This window comes from Diabrotica undecimpunctata, chromosome 10 (genome assembly GCF_040954645.1).
Source record: "Diabrotica undecimpunctata isolate CICGRU chromosome 10, icDiaUnde3, whole genome shotgun sequence".
NCBI lineage: Eukaryota > Metazoa > Arthropoda > Insecta > Coleoptera > Chrysomelidae > Diabrotica > Diabrotica undecimpunctata.
Genome location: NC_092812.1, coordinates 46,560,330 through 46,585,060, shown reverse-complemented (window position 1 = coordinate 46,585,060; position 24,731 = coordinate 46,560,330). Strand labels below are relative to the sequence as shown.

Genomic DNA, 24,731 nt, shown 5'->3' with positions numbered 1-24,731 from the left:
AAAAATAGGGGTGGCCCTCCGACCGTTCGCTAGTAGCCAATAAATATTATTTCGATTTTTCTATTGCTTTCCAATTCGTGTGCGGTAATAATAATTAGGTCTTTTTGAAACAATATAATTTGATTTTTGATTACACCTCTTTATATTATATTATAGTAAAGTAAGGACATTTTTATAATAATAAAAGGTAATATAAGTTTAAAGAAAAATAATAAATACTCCCAAAATATAATAAGAAATAGAAAATATTGAAATATTTGATATAATATGGTGTTCTTTGAATCATAGAGCTTTGCTCTTCTTGAGTCTTCTTATAGATGGATATTATCAAGAAGCTGAAAAACGTCAATGTTCCCATATTGAAATAGCTGTTATTCATGACTAATGTCAGATTTGGATATGATCTTGTCACAGTTCCTACATCTGGGTCTGTACAAAAATATCTGATGCGACAGTACCGAGCTGCATAGATAATCTTTCTTAAGAATTCGTCCTGGAATCATTGAATAACTTTTATGTTACTTTTACTGACACTTTCCCAACTACTGACTATTATTACATCCAAATGGGTTTCAATATGTGTTTCTAGAGGGGCAGTTTGTTATGTGCAGACAACTTTCTAGTTGCCAAGCATCATCATCATTGCCCCTACAACTGTTGCCTGTTCTAGGATCAGCTTTCAGTTCTTCCTTATCATTCGCCTTGGTTTCTTAATTGCGTACTCTTAACACTCGTTAGTCGTCTTACATCTGGTACTTAAATCGTGCTCTGGGTACGCCTCTTCTCTTCGTTCATTCTCTCTAAGTGGCGCAGCCTGTTGATTTTGATGGACCTACTAATCCTAGGTTCACTCTAAAGGTGATAAAGCTCAAAATTATATCGCCTACGCCATAATCCGTTTTCCTGCACGTCTTTATAAATATTCTGAGGATTTTACGTGCAAAGCAGCCTAAACGTTCTTCATAGTTTTTGTCATGGTCCACATTCTGAAGAGTTCTGTATATTAATATTTTCGTTCTTTTTGTGACTATGCTTGATGTTAAAAGTTTCTTTAATTCATAGTATGCTCTATTTGCTAGATAGATACGTCTGTTAATTTCTGCAGTTACTGTATTACTTTGGTTGATTTGTGAGCCTAGATATATGAACTCGCTTAATGCTTCAAAAGTATATGTTCCAACCGTTAGATCTTCGGACTTTGCTTCTTGCTTAATATTTGTCACCTTCATATACTTAGAGTATTTGTACACCCCTTTTAATAATGGTTCCACTTGTTGTATTTCCAGATTCTCTAAAAGCTTTCCCTAGGGCAATGTTGAATAGGAGGCACGATAGGCTATCTCCTGTCGGAGTACTATTTGTGTCTGGAAAATTCTTGATACTCTAACCTTACACTCGACTGTTAGAGTTCCTTCGGCAGTTTCACCCAAGTGTATTGGGATATTGAATTCTACCAGGGCTTCGTATGGGCTTTTCTGTCTACACCGTCATAGGCACATCTAAAATCCACAAACAAATGGTAAGTATCAATTCCATACTCATACTTTTTTTCAAAGCTTGCCTTAGAAGGAATATTTGATAGATAGTTGATTTTCTTTGGCGAAACCGACACTGGTATTTGCCTATTATGTTTTTACAATATCCCGATAGTCGATCGTGAAGAATGTAGGCCAATATTTTGTAGGTCAGGTTTAGGAGGGTAATTACTCTGTAGTTTGATCTCCTTTCTTGTGAATAGATACAATTATACCCACGTTCCAGTCCTCTGGTAGTTGTAACTGCTTCCAAATCATTTTTACTAGCCTATTTATACAACAGGTCAGCTTTTTTGCGCCACGTTTTAAAAGCTCAGATGGAATGCCATCTATTCCACGAGCTTTGTTTTCTTTTAATGTTTGTATTACTTTGATGACTTCTTCCTCTGTTTGGATGTTATTTTTCTATCTTTCGTGTTCCATGCCTCCGAGCTGGATTTAAAATTGTCTGACCATCTTTTTAGTATCTGCTCCTAATTACCAATGATCTCTCCTGTTCTCTGTCTAACTATTGATAATTTAGGTTTGAATTCCTTTCTGTTCTGGTTAATCTTGTGTAGAATTTTCGCGTTTCCATTTATGTGTTATACTTCTCTAATTATTTCAGTTAGTTTTCTATATGCTTTTTCTTCTTTCTTCTAGCTGACAATATTTTTATTTATATTTTATACAAAGCACTTCACGTTTCTTTTTGATGTGGGCTTTCCAGCAATGCCTAGTGTTGAGTGATATTTTTCTATTATTAGCATAGGATTATAATATTTTTTTGTATTAGCATAGGAAACCTGACCATTATTTATCCATTTTGAAATGTGTTGTGTTTTTTATTAGTAAAGTTGACATGGGTAGGTTTACTTTTGTTCAACTTTGTACGTCATATTTTAGTCCAGATCTGAATCTGTGACGGGCATAGCTCAGTGGCTAGGTACTGGCTTACCGAGGCGGACGGCCCGAGTTCAATCCCAGTACAGATACCAGATAATTTTCAAATGGTTTTCTGCCAAATTCTTTATTTAATAAACTGTCCAAGTACGTTTTCCATCTCCTTTTAACACCCTTCTCGTGAATAAGTATTTTATTATTCTCATCCCGGATACATCTAATCTGATTAAAATCTTTTACTTTCTTTACGCCATGTTTGACTATTTTATATATTTTTGTTTGTTCTTTTGGCAACCGTATAGTTTTGAAGATCTGTGTCTTACCTATTTTCTTTTCACTCTTTATATTATTTTCTCTTTTATTTTTTCTTGAATTTTGACCACCACCAGGTCTCTTTAGTCTGAAACTTATTTCCGGACGTTTTTCCAAGTATTTCAATAACGGTATCTGTAATGCAGATGATACTGTGCTAATAGCTAATAATAGCTGAGAGGATAGATGAGGTCAAAGAACTTTTAAATCTGCTCTACGTTAAATTAGGAATTGAAAATAAATATATCTAAAACCCAGATGATGACAAATCTTGTAGTCAGCGAAGGTATATGCGTATAACAAGATCCATAGACCAGGTAATGGTTTATAAATATCTAGGTCACGAGATTCGCATAGAAAAAGTTAACCAAATCGTTGATCATCATCAAGGTCTTTTATTCCTGATGGAATGTTTGCCGCTCTTACTTAGAACTCGCAAATTCGCTTATTGTGGTAAATCACTCCGCATTCTTCTTTTGCATTGTCAAAGTTTGTTGTATGTTTTGGCTTTCATTACAATTTTCTTCCACTCATTTCGATTTGTGAATAGTTTCCTCCAGTTTCTCACTTTCAGGATTTTGATGTCCTCCCATATCTCTCTGAGTTTTCTCCTTGGTCTTTCAGTTTCTGGCTTCCATCTGGTGATCTTCTTAATCAGTAGGCCGTTTTTCCTTCTCTTTATGTATCTCAGCTATCTCATTCTCCCTTCAATATGTCTCTTAGTTCATGGTTCATCCTTCTTCTCATTTCTTCATTTTTCATTCTTGTTGGTCCCGTAATTTTTCTTTAGAGACCTCGAGGATTTACCTTTCAAATATTCTTAATTTTTTTTTCATCTTTATCTGTGAAGCACATTGTCTCAGCTGCGTGTGTAACTACTGGTTTGACTGTAACTCTGTATATTTTCAATTGTTTATTTCAGGATAAGTTCTTGTCATTCATTAGCCTATAATATCTCCAGTATGTTTTGTTGCCTGCTAGTAATCACTCTGTTATTTCTTTACTTCTGTGTTATTTTTGCCATTCACAATTACTTCCAAATATTTAAATTGTTGAATTTTTTCAAAAGTGTAGTTTTTTTTCTTAATTTATAGACCTCTTTTCCGTGCTTCATTTGCCAGGATTGTTACTGCTTCTTTTAATCTTTCCTTGTCTCTTCCCATAAGAACTATGTCATCTGTATATGCTACTATTTGTGTTGATGAGTGGGCTATAGTTCCTTTAATTCCACAGGCCTTGCCTATTTGAACAATGCGTCTCCCCAGTGTTGACATATGGAGCAGAAACACTAACTTTAACAAAAGCCTCGGCTACCAAACTGAGTCATACAGAGAAGAATGGAGCGATCCATGTTAGGAATAACTCTGCGAGACAAAAAAAAAACGAGAAGGATAGGAGAAGAATCGCTGCTTACTGTTGCTTGAAGTTAGTCAAACCCTGAAAACCACAGAAAGCGTATATATATATATATATATATATATATATATATATATATATATATATATATATATATATATATATATATATATTATATATATATATATATATATATATATATATATATATTATATTATATATAGGTAAAAAGAAATAATAAGACTTACTCACAATCGATTATATATAATCGATTTGTAGTATTTAATTTACAACAAAATTTGATGAAATGTCAAAAATAACGAGAATGCCTTTAAGTATAAAAAAAAATTTAGGCGATCACAAAGAATGGTCGTAGTAAAAAACAAAATAAATACAAAGTATGGCGTCCAGCCTGGTTTATTACGTATATCTTCGTTCACAGACAAAATGAGATTGTCGATATCCTGTTGAAGTACGTTTGGCGTGTTTACGGTACCCATATGTACAGCAATTCTTCGTTGAAGTATGTCCCAAACATGCTCGATGGGATGCAGGTCGGGAGATTATGCTGGCCAAGGCACAGTCAAGTTAATTTTTCAGCCAGTTTTTCACTAGGTCACTAGACTAGCGATATGTGGACGAGCATTATCATAAATGAGGTGGAAGTTTTGACCAAAAGCACTAGCAAACCGACGAACGATAGGTTGAAGAATGGTGTCGAGGTACTACCAAGCTGTAAGAAAGCGGTATTGAAAAACGAGGTCCGTTACTGTATCACCTCCATATGTTTAAACTTCCTGGACATCGTATTTACCGGAGAATAAAACTTTAGCCCAATCATTTGCATCCCAGTTTTGATATTCTTGACACCACTCTAATCTTGCAGCGTGATTGCCTCTGGAGATATGTGGACATCTGAATAGCCTCTAGTGTGGAGATTGGCTTCATGGAGACGATTTATTATAATTTCACGGCCTGTGGTTACAAGATGTGCCCGCTGCAAGTCGCTAACCAATTCAAGTGCTGTAATTGTTGGTTGTCTTCTAGCAGTTAACACTAAAAATCGGTCTTGAGCTGCAGTTGTAGCACGCTCACGTCCTGAATGACGTTCGGCTGGACTTCCAGTGTCACAAAAACGTCGCCACAATCGACTTAAACACTTTGAGAGACTCTCATGCGCTCAGCTATATTAGTTTGGTGCATGCCACCTTGAAGAAGGCCTACAGCCCTATTCATTTCATCCAAAGTTAAATGACGTCGGTCCATGATAAAAATACAATATTTTCAATGCACTAACTAAACAAGAACTTTATAGCACGAACAAAATCGAAACTACCAGAATATTTAATGCAGTCTAAAAACTATAATCTGTGTGTCAACTTTGTCAAATATTCGTTAGCACTTTGACCATTTTGTTTCACTCACAAAAATCTATAGGATGAGCAACTGTACAAATTCAATTGAAATTAAACGACCACATGAATTTATTTTTATTAATTTTATTATGTTATAAAAATATCCCTATAGACTTTTCCGGTATATATATATATATATATATATATATATATATATATATATATATATATATATATATATATATATATAATATATACCGAAGCCGGACCATTCTGTCTCCGGCTTCTTCAAGTAATGTAGCCTTTCTTAAATAATTTTAAAGTGTTTGTTTGTCCATTTGTAGTGTAGTGTAATGTACATTTATATGTTTATGACATCTTGTTCTTGCCGGATAGGCCACAATTGACGAAATGCCCCTGAAGATGATCTAGGGATCGAAAGTACTTGGGCAAGATTAAATTAAACTGTGCTCGATATATGCCTTTTATCTGATCAAAGTTCATATATATATATATATATATATATATATATATATACATATATATATACATATATATATACATATATATATATATATATATATATATATATATATATATATATATATATATATATATATATATATAGGGTCTTATAATAATATGTTTGTTTTCCTAATGTATGTACACATCTCTTATTAACCCCGACACGTAGATAGAAACCCTTAAAAGAAATAAATCTTAGAGCAGGTATAAAAACCCCGTGTAGTGTGCCACGCTCCTTAAATCGCCCCGTATCCTACTTAGTCTTCCATTCATCAACGCTTTGATCCAAAGATTTTTTACTGCTAGACGCGTGCCTGAACCCATAACCAATTTTTAACGTTTCCCACATCAACGAGCGACATATCAGATATTAGTCAAGAGAATGCGAGGTTGGTACTTGATACTGCACCCCTGCTGTAATTATTACTTTGCTCTTCTTTATAAGTTACATTTCATTCGATCATTAGAATATTAATTAAAGCTTCAAGAAAAAAACTATAATGATATATACAAAAAGTTATTTAGAAATATATATATAAAGAAGGAATGCGTAAATAAGTATTCATTTTACATAATAAGGTTAACAATATGTTCTAGTTTTCAAATTAATTTTAACAGATATTATTGAAGAAAATTCGTATACAGAGTTATTTTTTTCAATAAACATATATATATATATATATATATATATATATATATATATATATATATATATATATATATATAAGCGGGGATCCTACAGCTTCTGCCGCTTCCCGCATTTCGATCGCCATCTTTTTCTATCTCTCCAGGTGTCTTCATCAATGGCTCTATCTTTCATGGTTTCCATAACACCTTGTATCCAAGACTTGGCTGGTCTTCCTCGTTTCCTTCTATTACTTGGATTGTATTCCATAGCTCTTTTTGGCCATCTGTTGTCGTCCATCCTCTGTACGTGTCCATACCATATTAACTGTCTAGTTTCTATTCTTTCAGAAGTTGTATGTACTCTATCTGTTTTTCTTCTAATTTCAGAATTAGGTATACGTTCTACTCTTGATATACGGCAAGCTCTTCTTAGGTAGTCCATTTCAACCGTGTCAACTTTTTTCTTTCCTTTTACTGTCATTTGCCAACATTCTGCTCCATATGTAAGAATGGGCTCTACAATTACTTTGTAGATAGTCATTTTAGTTCTCATAGTAGCTTTGTTGGACCAAAGTATCGAATTCAGAATTTGAACACTCTTCCTGCCTTGTTGCACTCTATAGTCTATATCTCGTTCCGTTGGTCCTTTACTGCAGATAATACTTCCCAAATATTTGTATTCGTAGCACCTTTTCATTTGTCTAATTTCCAAATCCGGGTCTTCGTCTTCACTGCCTATTCGCATATATTCTGTTTTAGACATATTCATACTCATCCCCCATTTTTCGTATTCATCTTTGAGCTTTCTAAGCATATAATCTGCATCTTCTTCACAGCTTGCAATTAGTACTTGATCATCTGCAAAGAACAGCGTTGTCAGATAATGGTTGTTAAGCTTCAACCCCATTCCCGCACATTTTTGTCTCCACTGGTTCAGTGCTTCTTGGATATATATTTTGAATAGGGTGGGGGAAAGACAACATCCTTGTCTCAAGCCTTTCGTTACTGTGAATACCCTTGAGAAAGTATTTCCTGTTTTTACAGTGCTTTGAGGACATTTATAGATGTTCAGTATTGCTTTTAGATATGTTTTACTAAGGTCCGTTTTCGTCAAGACACTAAATAAGAGTTTTAAAGGAACTGTATCATAAGCCTTCTCCAGATCTATAAATACCAGATGCGTAGAGAGGTTTCGAGCTGTTCGTTTTTCAATTACTTGTTGAAGGGTAAATGTGTTGTCCACGCACGATCTTCCTGCTCTGAAGCCGCTTTGTTCTTCAATTTCTTTATACTCCTCTTCTATTCTTCTTTTCAATATACGACCATATAACCTTCCCAGCGAGCAAGTTACGCTAATGCCTCTATAATTTCCGCATTCTTTTCTGTCTCCCTTTTTATAAATGGGGCTAATGTGGGCCAAATTCCAATCGTCTGGAATCGTTTGGCCTTCAATTAAGCATTTATTAAAAATATTCACTATGCTTTCCAAAAGAGCATCCGGTCCATGTTTCACCAACTCGATGGGAATGTCTCCAGGTCCGGGTGCTTTTCCATTTTTCATTTGTTTCAATTCTTTTTTCAATTCTTCTTTGTTTATCTTATGCACTTCTGAGTTTTCTGTCATTGAGATATGGTCAGATCTTTCCATAAATTCGTGCCTACTTTCTGTTAATAGCGTTTCGTAATATTTTTCCCACTTTTTATTTTGAATCAGGTTTATATTTCCCTCATCTTTTCTTTCTTTTCTAATACTTTTTATGAATTTCCAAGCTTGTGTCACTTTGGTTCCTCCTAAGCATCGGTCCATCTCTTCGCATTTCTCTTCCCACATTTCGTTTTTTCTTTTAGTGACTTCCTTCTTTGCTTCCCTGTTGAGTCTGCTGTAAATTCTGCGGTCTTCTGAGTCTTTCGTGGATAGCCATGTTTGATAAGCTTTTTTTTTGTCTTTAATTAATTTTCCTACTTCTTCGTTCCACCACTCAGGATTTTTTCTTTTGTCAGCTTCTTCGTACCCCAATGCCTCTTTGGCCGCCTGATGAATGCAATTTTTTATATCTTGATATTCTTTTTCGGCTGTTTCTCTTCGAGTTAAGTGAGTTAGTTTTGAGGCTAGTCTAAGTTTGTAGAGGAATTGTACTGATTCTTGTTTGAGGCTATCAATATTATATCTTATCTTTGTGGAAGCTGCTACCTTCTCCTGTTCAATTTTGTTCTTGTTTACTTTCCTGTAGTGTATGGTTATTTTTGCGACCACCATATAGTGGTCAGATCCGCATTCGGCACCACGATACACCCTTACGTCATTTGTTTGGAGCCTTTTGTTTTCTGGTTGGATGAGATAGTCAATTATAGATTTTATCTTTTTCTTTGGTTGTTCCCAGGTAAATTTATGTATACCTTTGTGCTGATAAAATCCATTCATTATTTTAAGCTGTAATGTTCCACAATGATCAATGAGTCGCTCTCCGTTGTTGTTTATTTTGTCTTCACCATATCTTCCTACCACATTGTCTTGTACTTTTTTGCCTACCCGAGCATTGAAATCTCCTAATAGGCATATTTCTTTGGATCGGTTTACATGGGTCAACACGTCAAGCAATTTGTCATAGAATTCATCCGTAACTTTTGTATCAGAATCGTCACTAGGAGCATATACTCCTATTATAACTATCGTCTCCCCATGTTTCTCAAGATCCATCATAATGATCTGCTCGTCTATCTCTTCCCAACTCTTGATATTGTTTTTGAGTTTTGTATGCACGGCTATAGACACACCTCTTTTTGCTCTTAATGATTTTTCAACTCCACTGTATAAACAACGAGTAAACAACAACAATAAACAACGAGTACAAAATATAAACCATATCAATACGCAATGAATGGAACAATTAATGTCATATTTAGGAAATAAGTCTAAAGTAAATGTTCAAAATGTCCACCTCCAACGACTTTACAAATTTTATGGGGGTACAAGTGGGTATATCATTGCAGCCTGCTTTTTCATATGTCGGGGATGTGGTCTTCTATTTCAGCTGTATGCTCCTCTATGTTTAATATGGTTCCATTAAATTTGTCGTTTAACAGTTGACAGAAGTATTTCTTAGGATTTCCTTGTCATTACTAATCAGCTTGATGAAAAAAACTTATTGTCGAGTGGAGACCAAGACAAGAAGCAATACGAAGCAGAGGACGCCCACCAACTAGATGGACTGACGACCTTAAGCGTGTTAGCAATAAGTGGATGCAAGCCGCACAAGACAGAGACAGATTTAAAGAGATGAGCGAGACATCAGGGAGGCTGATGATGATGACTAATCAGCTCTCTGCTGTATTTTTAAAGGAAATTTGATCTTTTTGCTTGGTATCTGGCCTTGATCCCTGAAACTCCTTTAAATAATTGTGTTACATTGTTGTACTTCCAATTTTCTTAGCTGTTTTCTTCTATTACACTTAGCTGTTTACTACTTTTTGGTAAAATATTGTAATACTCATAGTTAATGCAATTTTTATCTGAAAGACGCAATATACAGCAATTTGTTCGTAAGTAGTGACAGTTTCGCGTATTGTAAACGTGAACATCAGACTGCTTTATTAAATGGGTCCATGTTCTGTGAATTTTAATCAGAATTTGAAATATTAACAGAGTAGGTAGCGGCATAATTTTTAATTCGATAATGAAAGGTCGGCAGTGTTCTTGATAACTAACCCCTGCAAAAATCCTGATGGCTTTCTTTTGCATTCTAAATTTGAAGTACATTTGTTGAATTCATTAAATCGAATGAAAAACAATAAAGCAGCTGGTGATGACCAAATCGTTATTGAGTCAGTTAAAGCAGGAGGAAAGACAGTATTGAAAGCATTGACACAATTATATAACTTATGCCTTTCAAAAGGAATTACACCATCTCAGTGAAATAAAGCTGTTATATTAGTCATGCACAAAAAGGGAGATATAACAGAGCTAAAGAACTATAGACCTATTAGCTTGTTATCTCACGTTTATAAGTTGTCTATGAAGATAATAACTAATAGGTTGACATCAAAACTAGACTTCTATCAACCTTGCGAGCAAGCAGGATTAGAGCTGGATACGGAACAAATGATCATTTGCAAACCATTAAGTCGTTGATTGAAAAAACCATTGAATATAATAGACCCCTGATACTTGTCTTTTGTCGACTTTGAAAAGGCATTTGATACGGTCAATCAAAGTGAAATGCTCCAAGCTCTAACACAATGTAGAGTAGATCACCGATACATATCCCTCATCAGATACATCTATCAGCATGCTACAGCCTGTGTAAGACTTAATGAAGATACTGGAACCTTTCGTATTGAAAGAGGCGTTCGGCAAGGAGACAACATGTCTCCTAAATTATTTACAACTTTGCTGGAATACGCTTGTAAAACAATAGATTGGAACGAAAAGGGCATCAATGTATATGGAAAATTTTTAAATAACCTTAAATTTGCAGATGATATCGTTCTTATTGCAGACAGCTTTGATCAGGCACAGATAATGCTCCAAGAACTCCATACTGCCACAAAAAGAGTTGGTCTTAAAATAAATTTTTCAAAAACACAATTTTTGACAAATTTAGTCCACAACAAAAACATCTCAGTAGAAGACAAAGATATTGAGCCAGTTGACTCCTATAAATACTTGGGCCATAAGATCAGAATAAGTCGAGATAACCAAACAATCGAGCTGAAAAGAAGAATAAACCTCGCTTGGCCTGCATTTGGAAAGATGAAGGATATTTTTAGGTCTAAGATTCCAATGTGTCTAAAAAGAAAAATATTTAATCAGTGTATTTTGCCAGTGATGACCTATGGCGCAGAAACCCTTACACTCACAAGAACAACAGTGAGTAAACTACAAGTTGCGGAAAGGGCAGTGGAGAGAATAATGTTAGGGATTTCTCTACGTGATAGAATACAAAATGCTACTATACACAAAAGGATAACAACACTAAAGTGGAACTGGGCAGGTCATGTAGCAAGATCAGTTGATGACCGGTGGACAAAAAGAATTTTGGAATGGAGACCCCGAATACAAGCTAACAGAAATAGAGGTCGACCCCCAACGAGATGGTCAGATGACATAAAAAGAGTGACTACAAATTGGATTCAGATGGCGCAAAATCGGACTAAGTGAGTTAGAGGCTAGTTGATGATGATTTGTTGAATTGCCGCATATGATTAATCCATAGTGTAGGTGTAAGTGAAATAAAGAAAAATTTGTCATTTTTCATGTTTTAAAGTTGACAACTCTTGCTATTCCCAATAATTTAACAGTATCTTTGTTATCTGGATCATTATCTAAATTATTCGCAGATATATAACCAAGTTTTGCGTTTGTATCGGAGTTAAGTTTCAGTTTGTTTGCTGCAAACCATGTGCTAGATTTAGTAGAGACTTGTAAGACATATTTAAATTATAATTATTTTTTCCTGGTATAACATATGTCGTATCATCTGCGAATTATATGGATTTGTACGGAGATATGAATTTAGCCAAATTGTTGACATAATAATAAACAAAAGAATTCCTAAGACCGAACCTTGTAGGACTCCATGTTGTACGGATAGAAAATCGGAGAGATGACCTTTAGATACTACCTCCTGGTGTCTGCCACATAGATAAGAAGTTATAAGCTTGAGAGGGATACCTTTGATTAATTAGTAATTTAATTTGTGGAGCAAAATGTCGTGTGAAATGCACTCAAAAGCCTTCGACAAGTCGCAAAGAGAAATTGCTATGCGATTGTCGCTTTCAATTCCCTCAATCACCTCTCTCACAACATTATATACCGCGTTCGTAGTAGAAAGAGCACTTCTGAATATATATTATGAGTTGCTATAGTGAACTCAAAATAGGAATAAAATTGTTGTTTGATAACCTTTTCAATCACTTTCCCAAAAGTAGAAACAATCCTTATGGGTCTGTAATTGTCAGTTTTTGAGGAATCACTTTTTTTATAGATAGGAAGTACTTTTGAGTAATTTAGTACTTCCGGAAATATTCCAGTTGATAGAATTAAGTTAGATGAGTGAAAGGTGTTAAAACTATTTGGTAAGTTTCTTTTAAAATCCTGCGATTAATTTCGTGAACAATTGGACAATTGGAATTATTAAGAGACTTTATTATTTGAGAGACCTCTTCTTCCACAACAGGACGAAAAAAATTGATTTAAATCACAAAACTACGTGACCTAGCTGCTCGTGAAAGGGTAGACTTGTTTCAGCAGACCAGAATTGAAGATTTTTTTAAGCTTTAGTAATTAACGCTTAAAAATTTTCAATTTTCACCAATATTGTACCTAGAATATGTTTTGTTGCGAAGACTGCACTTTTTTATTTAATTCTTATTTGTCATTAAAAATATAAATACATATGTAGGTATGTAAATATGGCTTTCATTCACCCGTGGATAAATATGTATGGCTATATCAATACAGTTCGACTATCCGAAAAAACCGATTTCCCGAACAAAAATGTCCCCCAATTAGTTCTAATTATCGCTCTACTGTATATTCAAATTGTTGTTATCTGCAATGTGTTTAATAAGAGAAAGATTAGATCTGTAAGATCTTAATTCGTTATTAAACCATTGCCCTAGTGTTTTTTCAGCAGCTTGTCCTACTTTTTTAATGAAAAATGCTTTAATATTAAGTTGTTATTAGTTTCGGTTAGAAAGTCTGTCAAAAAATCAGAATCATTATTATTGGTGTCATAGAAAAAATCCATCTTTGTACTAGCTAGCGCACGTTTAAGCTTCTATAAAATTGAAGATGTAATAACGAAGAAGTAATGAAATGTTTTATTAGTGTCAACAACTTTATGCTCAGTGTTATTAAATAAAAATTGAGCTCGAAGGTCAGAAAAACAAGGTTCAAATACGCCTAGATATTTTCAGAAAAATTTGTCATGTTTCGATGCAACTACTGGACCGGGATGTGATTCTAGTATAATCGTTTATAGTTACGTGTATAGTACGTAAGATATTAATAGATTTTGATTATCAAAAGAAGGGTCAGATTCAATTTTAAAATTTATATTAAAATCACCAAAGATGATCAGTTTGTCCGCTTTACTAAGCAAGGACGTTATAATATTCTCAAAATTCACCAAAAAAAGTCAAAGTCACCCTTATCCGATCTGTATACAGTTAAAATATTGGTTTTTAATAAAGCTACATAAATTGTACAAAACTCTGAACTTTGCTCTACATTATATTCATTTAGATTAAGATAACAATACATACTGTTGATTTTATTATGGAATACATGTTAACCATGGGGACTATGGTTACCTATCGTTGGTCTGGATGCTACTTCCTTCCCAATCTTTGCATTGAAATTCCCCAAGATAATGTGCACGTCCTGTTTGGAAAGATAGTCTAGTTTTTCAAAGAAGTTGTCTTTTACTTGCTCTTCCTTTTCCTCTGTCCGTTGCATGGGTGGGAATTAAGAAGTAGTCATGCAGCTGTCCTTTTAGCCTGATATAGCAAAGGTTTTCGTTAACTGGTTTAAAGGTTATGAACCCAGTGCCGAATTCGTGCTCCTGTTCACTTCTGCTGAAAAATAGTACAAATTTACTAAATTTCAATATGTCTTCTCCAGACCATATAATCTCTTGTAACGTCCATGTTTCTGTATTCAAGTTCTTTGACTGTCTGAGTTAAGGCTCCAGGCCAATTTAAGCTTAGTACTTTTCAGGTTTCCATATTTATTGTCCTTTGTTATCGCTTTTGTCATCTTAAAAGATCCGAGACATGTGCTTCGTTTTAATAAAGGGTTTTTTTTACAAAAAGGAATAGTTAGTCTCTCACTTACCCCTTCTCCTTTCTTATCGTGGACTTGGCACAAGGCAACGGCTTAGTTACTGCCAAAATACTTGTCTCTAACTCTTACCTGCTAGGGTAAAATTTGTTTACACTCTTACATTTAATAGCAAGCTATATATATTTAATGCTCAATCATCCAAAATCTTCTTTTACGCTATCAAACCATATTTGTCCTGCTTTTCTTCTTTTTGAGATTGGACCTCGTTTTAGAACCATCTTCATCTGTCATTCTCTTATCATCAATGCTTATATTTGTATCACTAATGATCACTCATCAGTGGTAATTCGTGAGGTAACTGGAACAAGTTGGAAAGCTCAGCCAAGTGTATTAGGAACATCAGCTCTGGATTTACATTCTTCTCCAGCAGAGTACTTTATTTTGTTATTATTGCTTTCACGTGAATCGCCCTATAAATGAGTCTGATCAAAAAATCTCAATAACTCTGTTCGAAAGCCACTTCAGCTCACATGATATTATCTATGATAGGAATTGCTCGTACCAACATAAAAGAAAATTTGTTTCTGAGATTGAAGGGCAAAAAAAGAGTAATCTATGTTATCTTATGTTTGGTCAGCCAAGGCATCCACCTAGATTGAAATCTCGTAGAAATTTACAGAATTCCAAGGCCTTAATTGAGACCAATGCTGAAGAATGTCTTTTTAATGTTTGAAGAGAACTATTCCGAGAGCAGATGCGGATGTGCAAAATACAAAACTCTGGGTTTGCTCGTACTTGAAATAAGAATGTCCTCTCCCGGACCGAAAACTATGGGAGAGTCATTGATAGACAAATAGGTAAACAAATCGAAATATCCAATGGATTTTTGCAAGGCAGATCAACAACAGATGCAATTTACATAATAAGATACTGATAGATAAATACTGATAGATAAATAAAGAATTAAGCGATCGTATAGCATTCAATAATTTGGAAAAAGCATGTGCCTCGAAAACTTCTGTGTTGAACAGAAGATGGTAAAGATAAATAAAAAAAGCCAAGGGTGATGGACTGTACTAGTATCTACTTTATTATTTTCTTCAGTATACTGTCCGTCTGGTAATTATTTTGTAAAAAATATATTTATGACTATGTAGACCCTAAAATTCCATAATGATTATTAAAACTATCTCAGATGAGGAAGTAACAAAACCCCGTAGAAAGGGAATATTACCGTAACCAAGCTGTACTTTTTCTTTCAATATGTTTTACCGTTAAGTCCGCCATAACATTTCCGTGTTATTATTTAGCAGATACCCACCCCGGAATATAAAAAAAGATTCTTACTAACAGTTATGATTAAATTGAACAATATAATACATCATCTTCATATTTCTATAGATCGACCGTGGATGATTCTAAATAACAAAAAACCATCGCCAGGTAAAAAGGTGTTCATACACCCTCTCGTCCCATAATTATATCTTTCATAGATCTATATTAGATAGTTGTTCATCGTGTTTTATATTTTTTGCCAGTATAATGATAACGTCAATGAAAAGAAAAAATAATAAAGATAAGAACTAAGAAAGTACGTACTGTGTTAATAAAATTTTCTTTAATTAAATTAAATAATTTTATTTTTCACTGTTTTTTCGGTGGTACTTTACATAACCTGGCACAATTCAAGATAACCACGTTTGAATATTGTGTAAGTCTTTTTGGAAGTCTACGTATGCTCTGATGAGATGTTGGGGAAAAGCTAATATAACGGTGCCATCTACAAAGGTTACTTATACTTTTATGTCGACTGTGTAGATCGGTGAACTATTAACCCTCCATTCATCGGGTAACCATTCTGAAACACTTTCGGTCGAGTGTGGTCTGTGAAGACCAAAATGAAATACCGCCTCCCGAGCAACAGCATACATTTTATTGCTAATTTCGCATCAACGTGTTTTAAACAAATCATTTACTATATAATATTTATTACAGAAATAATTCCAAAATTTTTTTAAGTTGTATTAGGTAAATTTTAAAAATGTTTACAATTTTAACGCATATTTTTTCAAATTTGTGAACAGCTACTAAATAATGAAAAAAACAAAAAAACATTTAAAACTTTAATTAGAAACATATATAGTAACTATAAGTACTACAAAAACATATATAAACTAAAAAATTAAATTGTGGATACAAACTACAGTCGTCAAACTTTGGTGGTCAAATTTTCTAAGCAATCTTTGCAGCATGCCATTATGTGGTCCATACATAGCCAGGATTTGCAAATTTTGCAAAAAAAGCGAGTTTTTCGTCTTTTGCAATATTTTCAATTTCTTCTCTTACCTGGCTGGGGCTCTGGTACAACGTCGACCTCAATACCTGAGAGTCTCAAGGCCGAAGCACGCACAGCTTTTGTCAAATTCGTGTCAACTGCTCTCCGTCGTATACTCTCTCGTATATACTCGTATGCCTTTGTAAATTACAAATGCATTAATTGCTACGAGATTAAGGAGATTATAAACTACTACCATTGGCCAACAATTTCTGGAAACATTATATGATGTGATCATTCTGTCTACAACATCTACTCCACTCTTTGTGGAATTATACACAGTAATTATTTCTGGTTTTTTCTGATCACCAGTATCTTCATCAATCCGATCATCTCTGTGCACAGTGGAAACAGCAATCACATTTTTTCCTTTCTTCGGTATATATGATACGGCAGTGTTTTATCGGTGAACTGACGTATTTTCTCGGAACAACCGAATAATCCAGTTCGCAAAAATGCACAGGGTTGTTAAGTGAAACAAGATTGCAAGAAAAATACAACTAAGAAGCAGTGCAAATATTGTTACACATTTGATCGGGTGGGGTCTGTCAGGATAAACGGCCATGCAGCAGCTATTTAGAAATTTCAAAAACAGTTTTGTATAAAAAAAAACGAATGGTATTTAGTTTCTAGGAAGGTACTGAAAAGGTAGAAATTTAAAAAAATAAAATGAGAGAATTATCTAAAATTTTTATTTTGTCGTAGACTCACAGACCACGCCCGATGAACGGAGGGTTAAGAACAATAAAACTGGTACCAGGATATTAATTTATGGGTTTCAGACTAGATGTTTTTATGATTCTACTTGACTAGGAAATGTCGATCAGTAATATATGACTTTCGCATTTAGGGAAAACGATAGGAAAGGTTTTTAGCACAATTCATGTATAAGACCAATAAGGAAATATGCGATCGAAATGAGAGCACATACCAGAAGTCGGGAATGAAACTAGCATGCGAGTGGATGGTGAGAGACTAGCCTTAATAGCAAGGCATTTAAGACCAACAAGCCCCAGACCACCAGTAAGATCCTTTAAAAATGGCGGGGTAGGTGCCAGTGAACATCACAAATACTACTGCAACCTCTTGATCGGACAAGAACAGGCCTCTGGCATAATACACACATCAAAATAATCTAAGGGACAAAAACAAAATGCGAGATTACAGAAGGATTTCAAATATTTTTTCTTAGAATTATCGCACTAGCTCTTAAGAAATTAAAAGAAAAAATAAAAAACTAATTTGTTGCCCCTCAACTTCCAACAAAGTAGTGTTTAGGTTAAGTTAGTATAGTGTATGACATCCACGGTTGTTGATTACTGCCCTACATCTGCAAGTCAAACTCATGCTGAGATGGTCAATGTCTTGCTGCGATATTCTGTTCCTCTCCATTGAAAGGCCCTCAAACAGTTGCTATATTGTATTGAACGCAATATTTTGTTATAAAATGCGTCTGCCTAATATGTCCCATATATGCTCAATTGGGTTTAAATCTGGCGATTGTGCAGGCCATGATAAAACCTCAATTTCATTGTCTTCGAGGAATTTTCGCACGACCCTGGAAGTATGCAGACGCTCATTGTGGTGCATTGTGCAAGACTATGGTTGAAGCTATTAACAACAAAGTTGTGAGAAAAATCACAGAAATTATTAAAATCAATATAGATGAGTTTGATTCTGAAAATCAGGCAGATGATAGGGATATCGTGATTACTATTAGTGAAGATGAGGTTGAAGTACCTTTAACCGCTGGACAAAAAAAAGCGAGGATAAATGAAAAAACTATTCTTTAACAAACTCAATTTTCACACTGTGGAAGTGCTACGATGACTTATCACCCTCAACTTCTACATTCTCTATGAGTGGTTGGAAAGCCAACATACTTCATGAACTTAAGTTTGCTCTGATATGCCGATTATTGATAAAAAGTCAGACCCAATTGAGTGGTGGAGCAGACACTCTGGAACATTTCCTGGTATAATTAATTTAGTTAATCAGTTTTTATCAAGCTCAACAACTAGTGTTTATTAAGGAAAATATTTTCAGAAATTGGTAACATATATATGTTGACAATAGGTGTAGGTTAACTTGACTAAAATGCCGAAAAACACCTATTTATTCAGAACAATCTAAATAAAATAAATTATGAATATTAATTTTTAGATATAAAATTCTTCGGCAGGAACGGTCCGGTCCGATTAGTGGTACTGATACTTTTATAGTATGGCTTAATTGCTCAACGAAAAGTTGTTCGATGATTGCGCAAAAGACTCTATAGTATAACATATTTATTTATTTAATATTCTGAAGGTACAGTTACCATTAGTAGCATTAGTTATGACTCACCTCTATCATACATTAAATACAACCTTTCCGATGATTAGATATGTCTGGTATTTACGTTGGTTATGTGTATATACACTAAACGAAATATTTTATCTGATACGGTTATTGTTTACTATAATTGGGGAAAACGAAATATATAAATTTTCCCAGAAAGTTGTACAAAACATCCTGTTTTTCTCTTCATTGCGTAGATTGCAGTATTATTTATAGCTTTTTTTTGTTTTTTCATTAAACTGTTTTTACATCAAGGTTAAAGAAGAATTAATATAATATACTGTTTTAATGTAAGAAATTTTTAAGAAAGAATTAATATAATATATAATTAATTATAAAAGAAAACACTAAATTAAGAAATATCAGGTACAAACTAGGAAGATATAAAAAGCAGAGACCAAATCTAAACCCCGAAATACTACTCCAAATAACAATAGAAGAAATAAAGAAGCTAGTTAAGACATACGAAAAGGAATAAATCTTCTGGGAAGATAATATTGTAAATGAAATGCTAAAAGAACGAGGAAAACAGATAAAAGGATGTCTAAAGATACTTTTTAGTAATTGTTTGAAGGAAAAATACAACCAAGGTGGAACAACGCGAATACAAACTTAACACATAAGAAAGGAAATACCTAGGTCTAAATTCTTCCTATGTATAGAGCCTAATCCCCCTACAGAAGTTACGCCGCTTTATACCGTACCTAGTGATCTAGATTACGAAGAATTAATTTTAGAACACCGGTACACAATATGCTCGAAGGCACTGTTGCTCAGTCTGGTTAGATTATGGACGGGATCGTTCTTAGAGGTGAGAAACATGGGAAAGAATAAATACTAAACAACAAAAAAAAGAAATAAGTCAAAAAAAGAGCCCCATTGTTTTTAAATGTTTGAAGCCAAAAAAAAAAACGAAATGGGATATTCACAAATGAACGAGACAGAATGTAAATATCATTAAAATAAAAAAGATAAAATTCACCATATCAAACTTTATTCAAAAATATCAAAATCAGTAAATATCACAAAATAGGAAAATAAAATATCCAGGTAAAATATTTAAATAAGGTAAATAAATATCGTGTCAAATATATCAAATATCGATAAAGTTACTGTGATAACAACATGAGAATTGTCTTACTAAACTTATTTTTTGACTAACTCTCTACTAACTATGTCCTCACTTATAATATGCACAGACTGCACAAGAATATTAGGTAACATTAAATATTTAATAATAAAAAAAAATGAATGAACTGTTTCAATAAAAGATTTTAAGTATTGATTTCTATGACTTAACTATATTTACAGTGGGTGATCAAATTATTATGATCACTGCAAAAAACTTTGTTAAAAATAGATCAGGAACACGTTCTTTTACAAAATTTTGAAATACTTTTTTCTTTGACCTTAAATAAGAATTTTTTTAATATTTCTTGTGACCTCCTTTAGCTTCGATGACAGCTTTGATCCTATTTGGCATGCTTTGAATGTTTTTCAGGCCGGCTCTGTGCCAGGCGAGCAATGAGTCTCTTAATTAACTGCTGCTTATTTGTGACAATTTCTTGGGCGATCCCCATCTTCATGAGCTTCTATAGATTTTCGATTTAAATTTTGTTACTGATCATAATAATTTGATCACCTACTGTAGTCTCTTGTTTTATTTGCAACTTTCTTAACTTTGAAATAAGTTCGCTTAAGTCGACTGACAAGTAGGAAAGAAAAGTACTCAATTGAATTATATAGAGCTGTCAACAATGTGTTCACCGTCTGTACTGTCAAATTCCTTATGATTAAGGCTGGAGTTCCAAGGAATTTGCTGGGGTAGCGAAGAGTACGGATCTTAATTTAAGAAGAAATTTGCTTGTTACACCAGTCAAATCTTAAATCCAAATTAAGATTGGGTACTTTAACTAACAGAGGTGGTAGCACAAATGTTGCAACTTTTTCCGTAGCGGGTATAAAGTTATCTCCACAACTCAATGTCTAACAGAAAATGATTAGAATAGAAAGAATAAGCCGTTTTATAGGAAAATATGGCTAAAAAACATAAAAACATTCGTGAATGGACTCAGATACCAAATGCAGGTCTATTATTCCATGTGGCAGAAGATGTAGATGCCTTCGTTATGGTGATCGCCAACTTCGGATAATTCTGATATGGCACGTGAAGAAGATAATGTGAACAACCCGAAATTTATCTCTTTTAATATGTTAGTTGTCTTCTTGTATTAGTGTCCTTCTGTTTTTTTTATGTTTTTAGTGTTAATATTACAATTCTGAACGACCCTCAAAAATATCATCATGAAACATAAAATATTTAAAAAAAAAATCACTATTATTTCGCAAAATAGACATAATCAGAGTTTTAATCACAAGACTTTTCCAAAATCTATAAAAATCGTGCAAACCGTTTCCGACATAATTGAGGCGTTCTATACGTAAAACTCACCCTGTAGAATGGAGAGAAAAACAAAAGCAATATTTTAAGAGTATAAAAAAGGCCTTTAATTTTTGTTTTTTAAAAAGGTTTGTATATAGGTACTTTCGAAACAGATTCTACAGTGATTTTAAGTCGCGACATTTTTACACTCTAAAATCACTATTATTTCGTTCATTCAATTTTTAAAATCTCGTAAAAAAGGCACGATTACCCTCGTTCCGGGTGGCGGCACTATTTTTTCTTCAGTTCTGGGTACTAAAGAATAAAAAAAATTGGTCCCAAGAGTGCATTCTCAAATTTCAAAATCAATGTTTTTGGCATCAAAAAAGTGGATATTTTCTGTGGAATTCGTCATATAGATTATTATTGTCCATATTTTTGGTATAAGATAATAACTCTGGGGATTTTTATTAATACCAACAAGGTGACTCTTTTAAATTAATTTAAATGAGTATTTGTTCATTAAGCGGCGCCTATGCATAACTATGCCTTAATTTTAATGCAAACGAATTATAAAATTTCTTACAAAAATGGCCTACACACCTCCCGACAAGACCACCCAACTGTCTTGACCGACAACGTTGGGCCCGACGATTGGTGTGTGTAGGCTTACTGACCGTCAAAAATAGTGGTACCCGACGGTCGGGCCGACCGATTTGGTTGTGCAACCGTGAGATTTCGACTTCTCCATACCCAACCTGTCTACTTGGGATATGACAACTATTTTTGTCGGCCAACAAGCCTACACACACACACCAACCGTCGGGCCGAACGTTGTCGGTCATGACAGTTGGGTGGTCTTGTCGGGAAGTGTGTAGGTCTTTTAAAGGGAACAGTAATTATAAAAAGTTACTTTTTTGGTAGAACAATATTATCAAAATGTAAACCTATTGTTTTATATAATGACATAAGATTTTTTCTAGGTGCTAAAATTATTTCTAAGCATATTTTTAAACGTATTGTTTTCACTTAATTTCTTACTCTAACCGTACTACTGCTCTTTTAAATATTTCATTTTGTAACTACATGCTTCATTTATTTAACGTTTATTGCCGAAATAATATTCCCTAAATATAAATGATCGCTCTTTATTCCAAAATTAAAACATCTGCAACTGCAATAACGAAAAAATCAATCTGATTAAGTATCCGCGAAAGCAAATGGATATGCGCTAAAATAAATATTGTCTAATTCAATTATTATAATGTACAGAGGAATATAAAACCGAATTATATGACGAGAAAAGCGATAATAATCATGATAGGGTGGTCTGGAGGGGGCACGACTAAAGGACTAGGAGTTGCCAATAAAAAGGGAAAGGGATCGAAAGAACTTTGGTTTGGTATCGTGGGAACCACACTTTTCTGGTTGTCACACAACCGACACGCGCCTAACGCTGCTGTAGATGGTCTTCAGTCAAGGCAGTGGCAGCGACAGAAAGGGAAGTTAGGGATTATACATACGCTATTAAATGCACACATTACAGTAATAATTGAAGCACGATCAGAATGTGCATAACAAATTTTTAATAAGGAGTTTTTACTACACCCAAATATTAATTCGCAACAATGTTTTTAATATCCCAATAAATTATAATGTGTATAATTAATAGAGATATCGAAAAAATCCTTATTGAGATACGCCCTGGATTGACGTGACAATTATGGTTTGACCTTCTCAATGTAATATTTGATTAGGCCTATATTTTAACAAATGTTTTTGGAAAAATTATATAAAATGGAATTCAACCAGAGATACTAGTACCGATTAAAAAAAATTCCTCAGTGAAAATGGTGTCCAGCTGTACCTAGTCAATATCATAAATATTGGTCGGTACTATTTTTTTAAGGCACACTTACTGTTCTACAAAAATCACAATGACAATGCTCTTAAAATCTTCTTCGAATTCATAGTAGTGTGAGAGGGATACAACAGTACTCTGCTGATATCGTCAAACATCCATTCCAGTCGTCAATTATTATTCTAGTAGCGTGTATATTTTCCTATTTATTTAGTTCATGGTATTTGATTGATTTTCTTATTATGGTAGCTCCAAGTGTTGAGTATCATATCTTATGTCATTGGGAATTTTAATGTGGTTTATATTAATGAAATATGTCTCAACATGATGTCTATTTTGTGGTTAATAATTTTTTACAGTAAACATTGAAACAGCAATTTTTGTTTTTTAATTGCTTTTCCCTTTGTTACATTTTGAATGTAGCCCATCCTTTCAGTAATGCTTTTGTCTTGCGTTTGTATGATATTCTCTAACCTAATCATTGGACAGTTTAATTAGTGATAAAAAGTTTCTGGCTATTACCATAAGCGTACGACGGGGTGAAAATAAAATTTATTTGTTTTAAATTGCACGCCTTTGACAAAATGGTCAATGTGAAAAGTTTTTTGTATATCCTTAACATTATTTACTTATTAATATCATTCTGAATATGTATTCATAAATTATGATTTAACAACGAAGGAAATATAAATTAGAAAAGACATAACTGAGTAATGTGAAGAACTCAGGGTAAACGTTAAAACGGTAAAAGTAGGTTTTAAAAAGATTATAGTCGACGGAGAGGAATGAAGATGGATAAAGAAAAGCATTTTTAAAATATTGGGATGCAAAAAAACGGTGGGTAGCGGAGAAGGAAGAGAAGTCGGAAAAACGGAGACAATTTGTGGCAAAAGACAACGATGATATGAATATGAATATTACATGACCAAACTCGCGAAACTGGTTCTCTATTTTACTTATTGTTCCTTGGGATATAGGCGGTAAATTAGGAAATTTCTCATGAAATAGGCGAGTTACTTCCTGTTGTGTTCGGGTGTTATCTCCGTAACCAATCATTTTAAAACTGTTATTTTATGCATTTCCGTTAATCTAACCATTTTTCAGAATTGAATTGAACGAACTTTTTACTTAAATTAAAATACTGACAACTTAAATAAAACAATTTACTAATGCGTGTTAAAATAACGTTGCCACGGAAATTCTTTAAAGTTTTTTAATGGTTACCATCTAAAAACCACATTGCTATGGTTTTTGTTCACTTTCTCATTATCAAGACCTAAACGGGAAATAAGTTTTGAGTATATTTTAGCGAATTTCGGTAACCACATGATTTTAATTTATTTTATTTTAATTAATCTTAATAAACTTGAAAGCGACAACATTTTTGAATGGAGAATGAAAAGACCTTTCAAACGATATATCACAAGCCTATAC

General features: G+C 33.7%; 1 protein-coding gene across 6 annotated transcripts in view; it reads left to right on the top strand.

Moving 5' to 3' along the window:
• The window catches only part of Asph (Aspartyl beta-hydroxylase), a 192,978-nt gene that overhangs the window by 122,328 nt on the left and 45,919 nt on the right, over window positions 1–24,731 (top strand). The window lies entirely within an intron of this gene.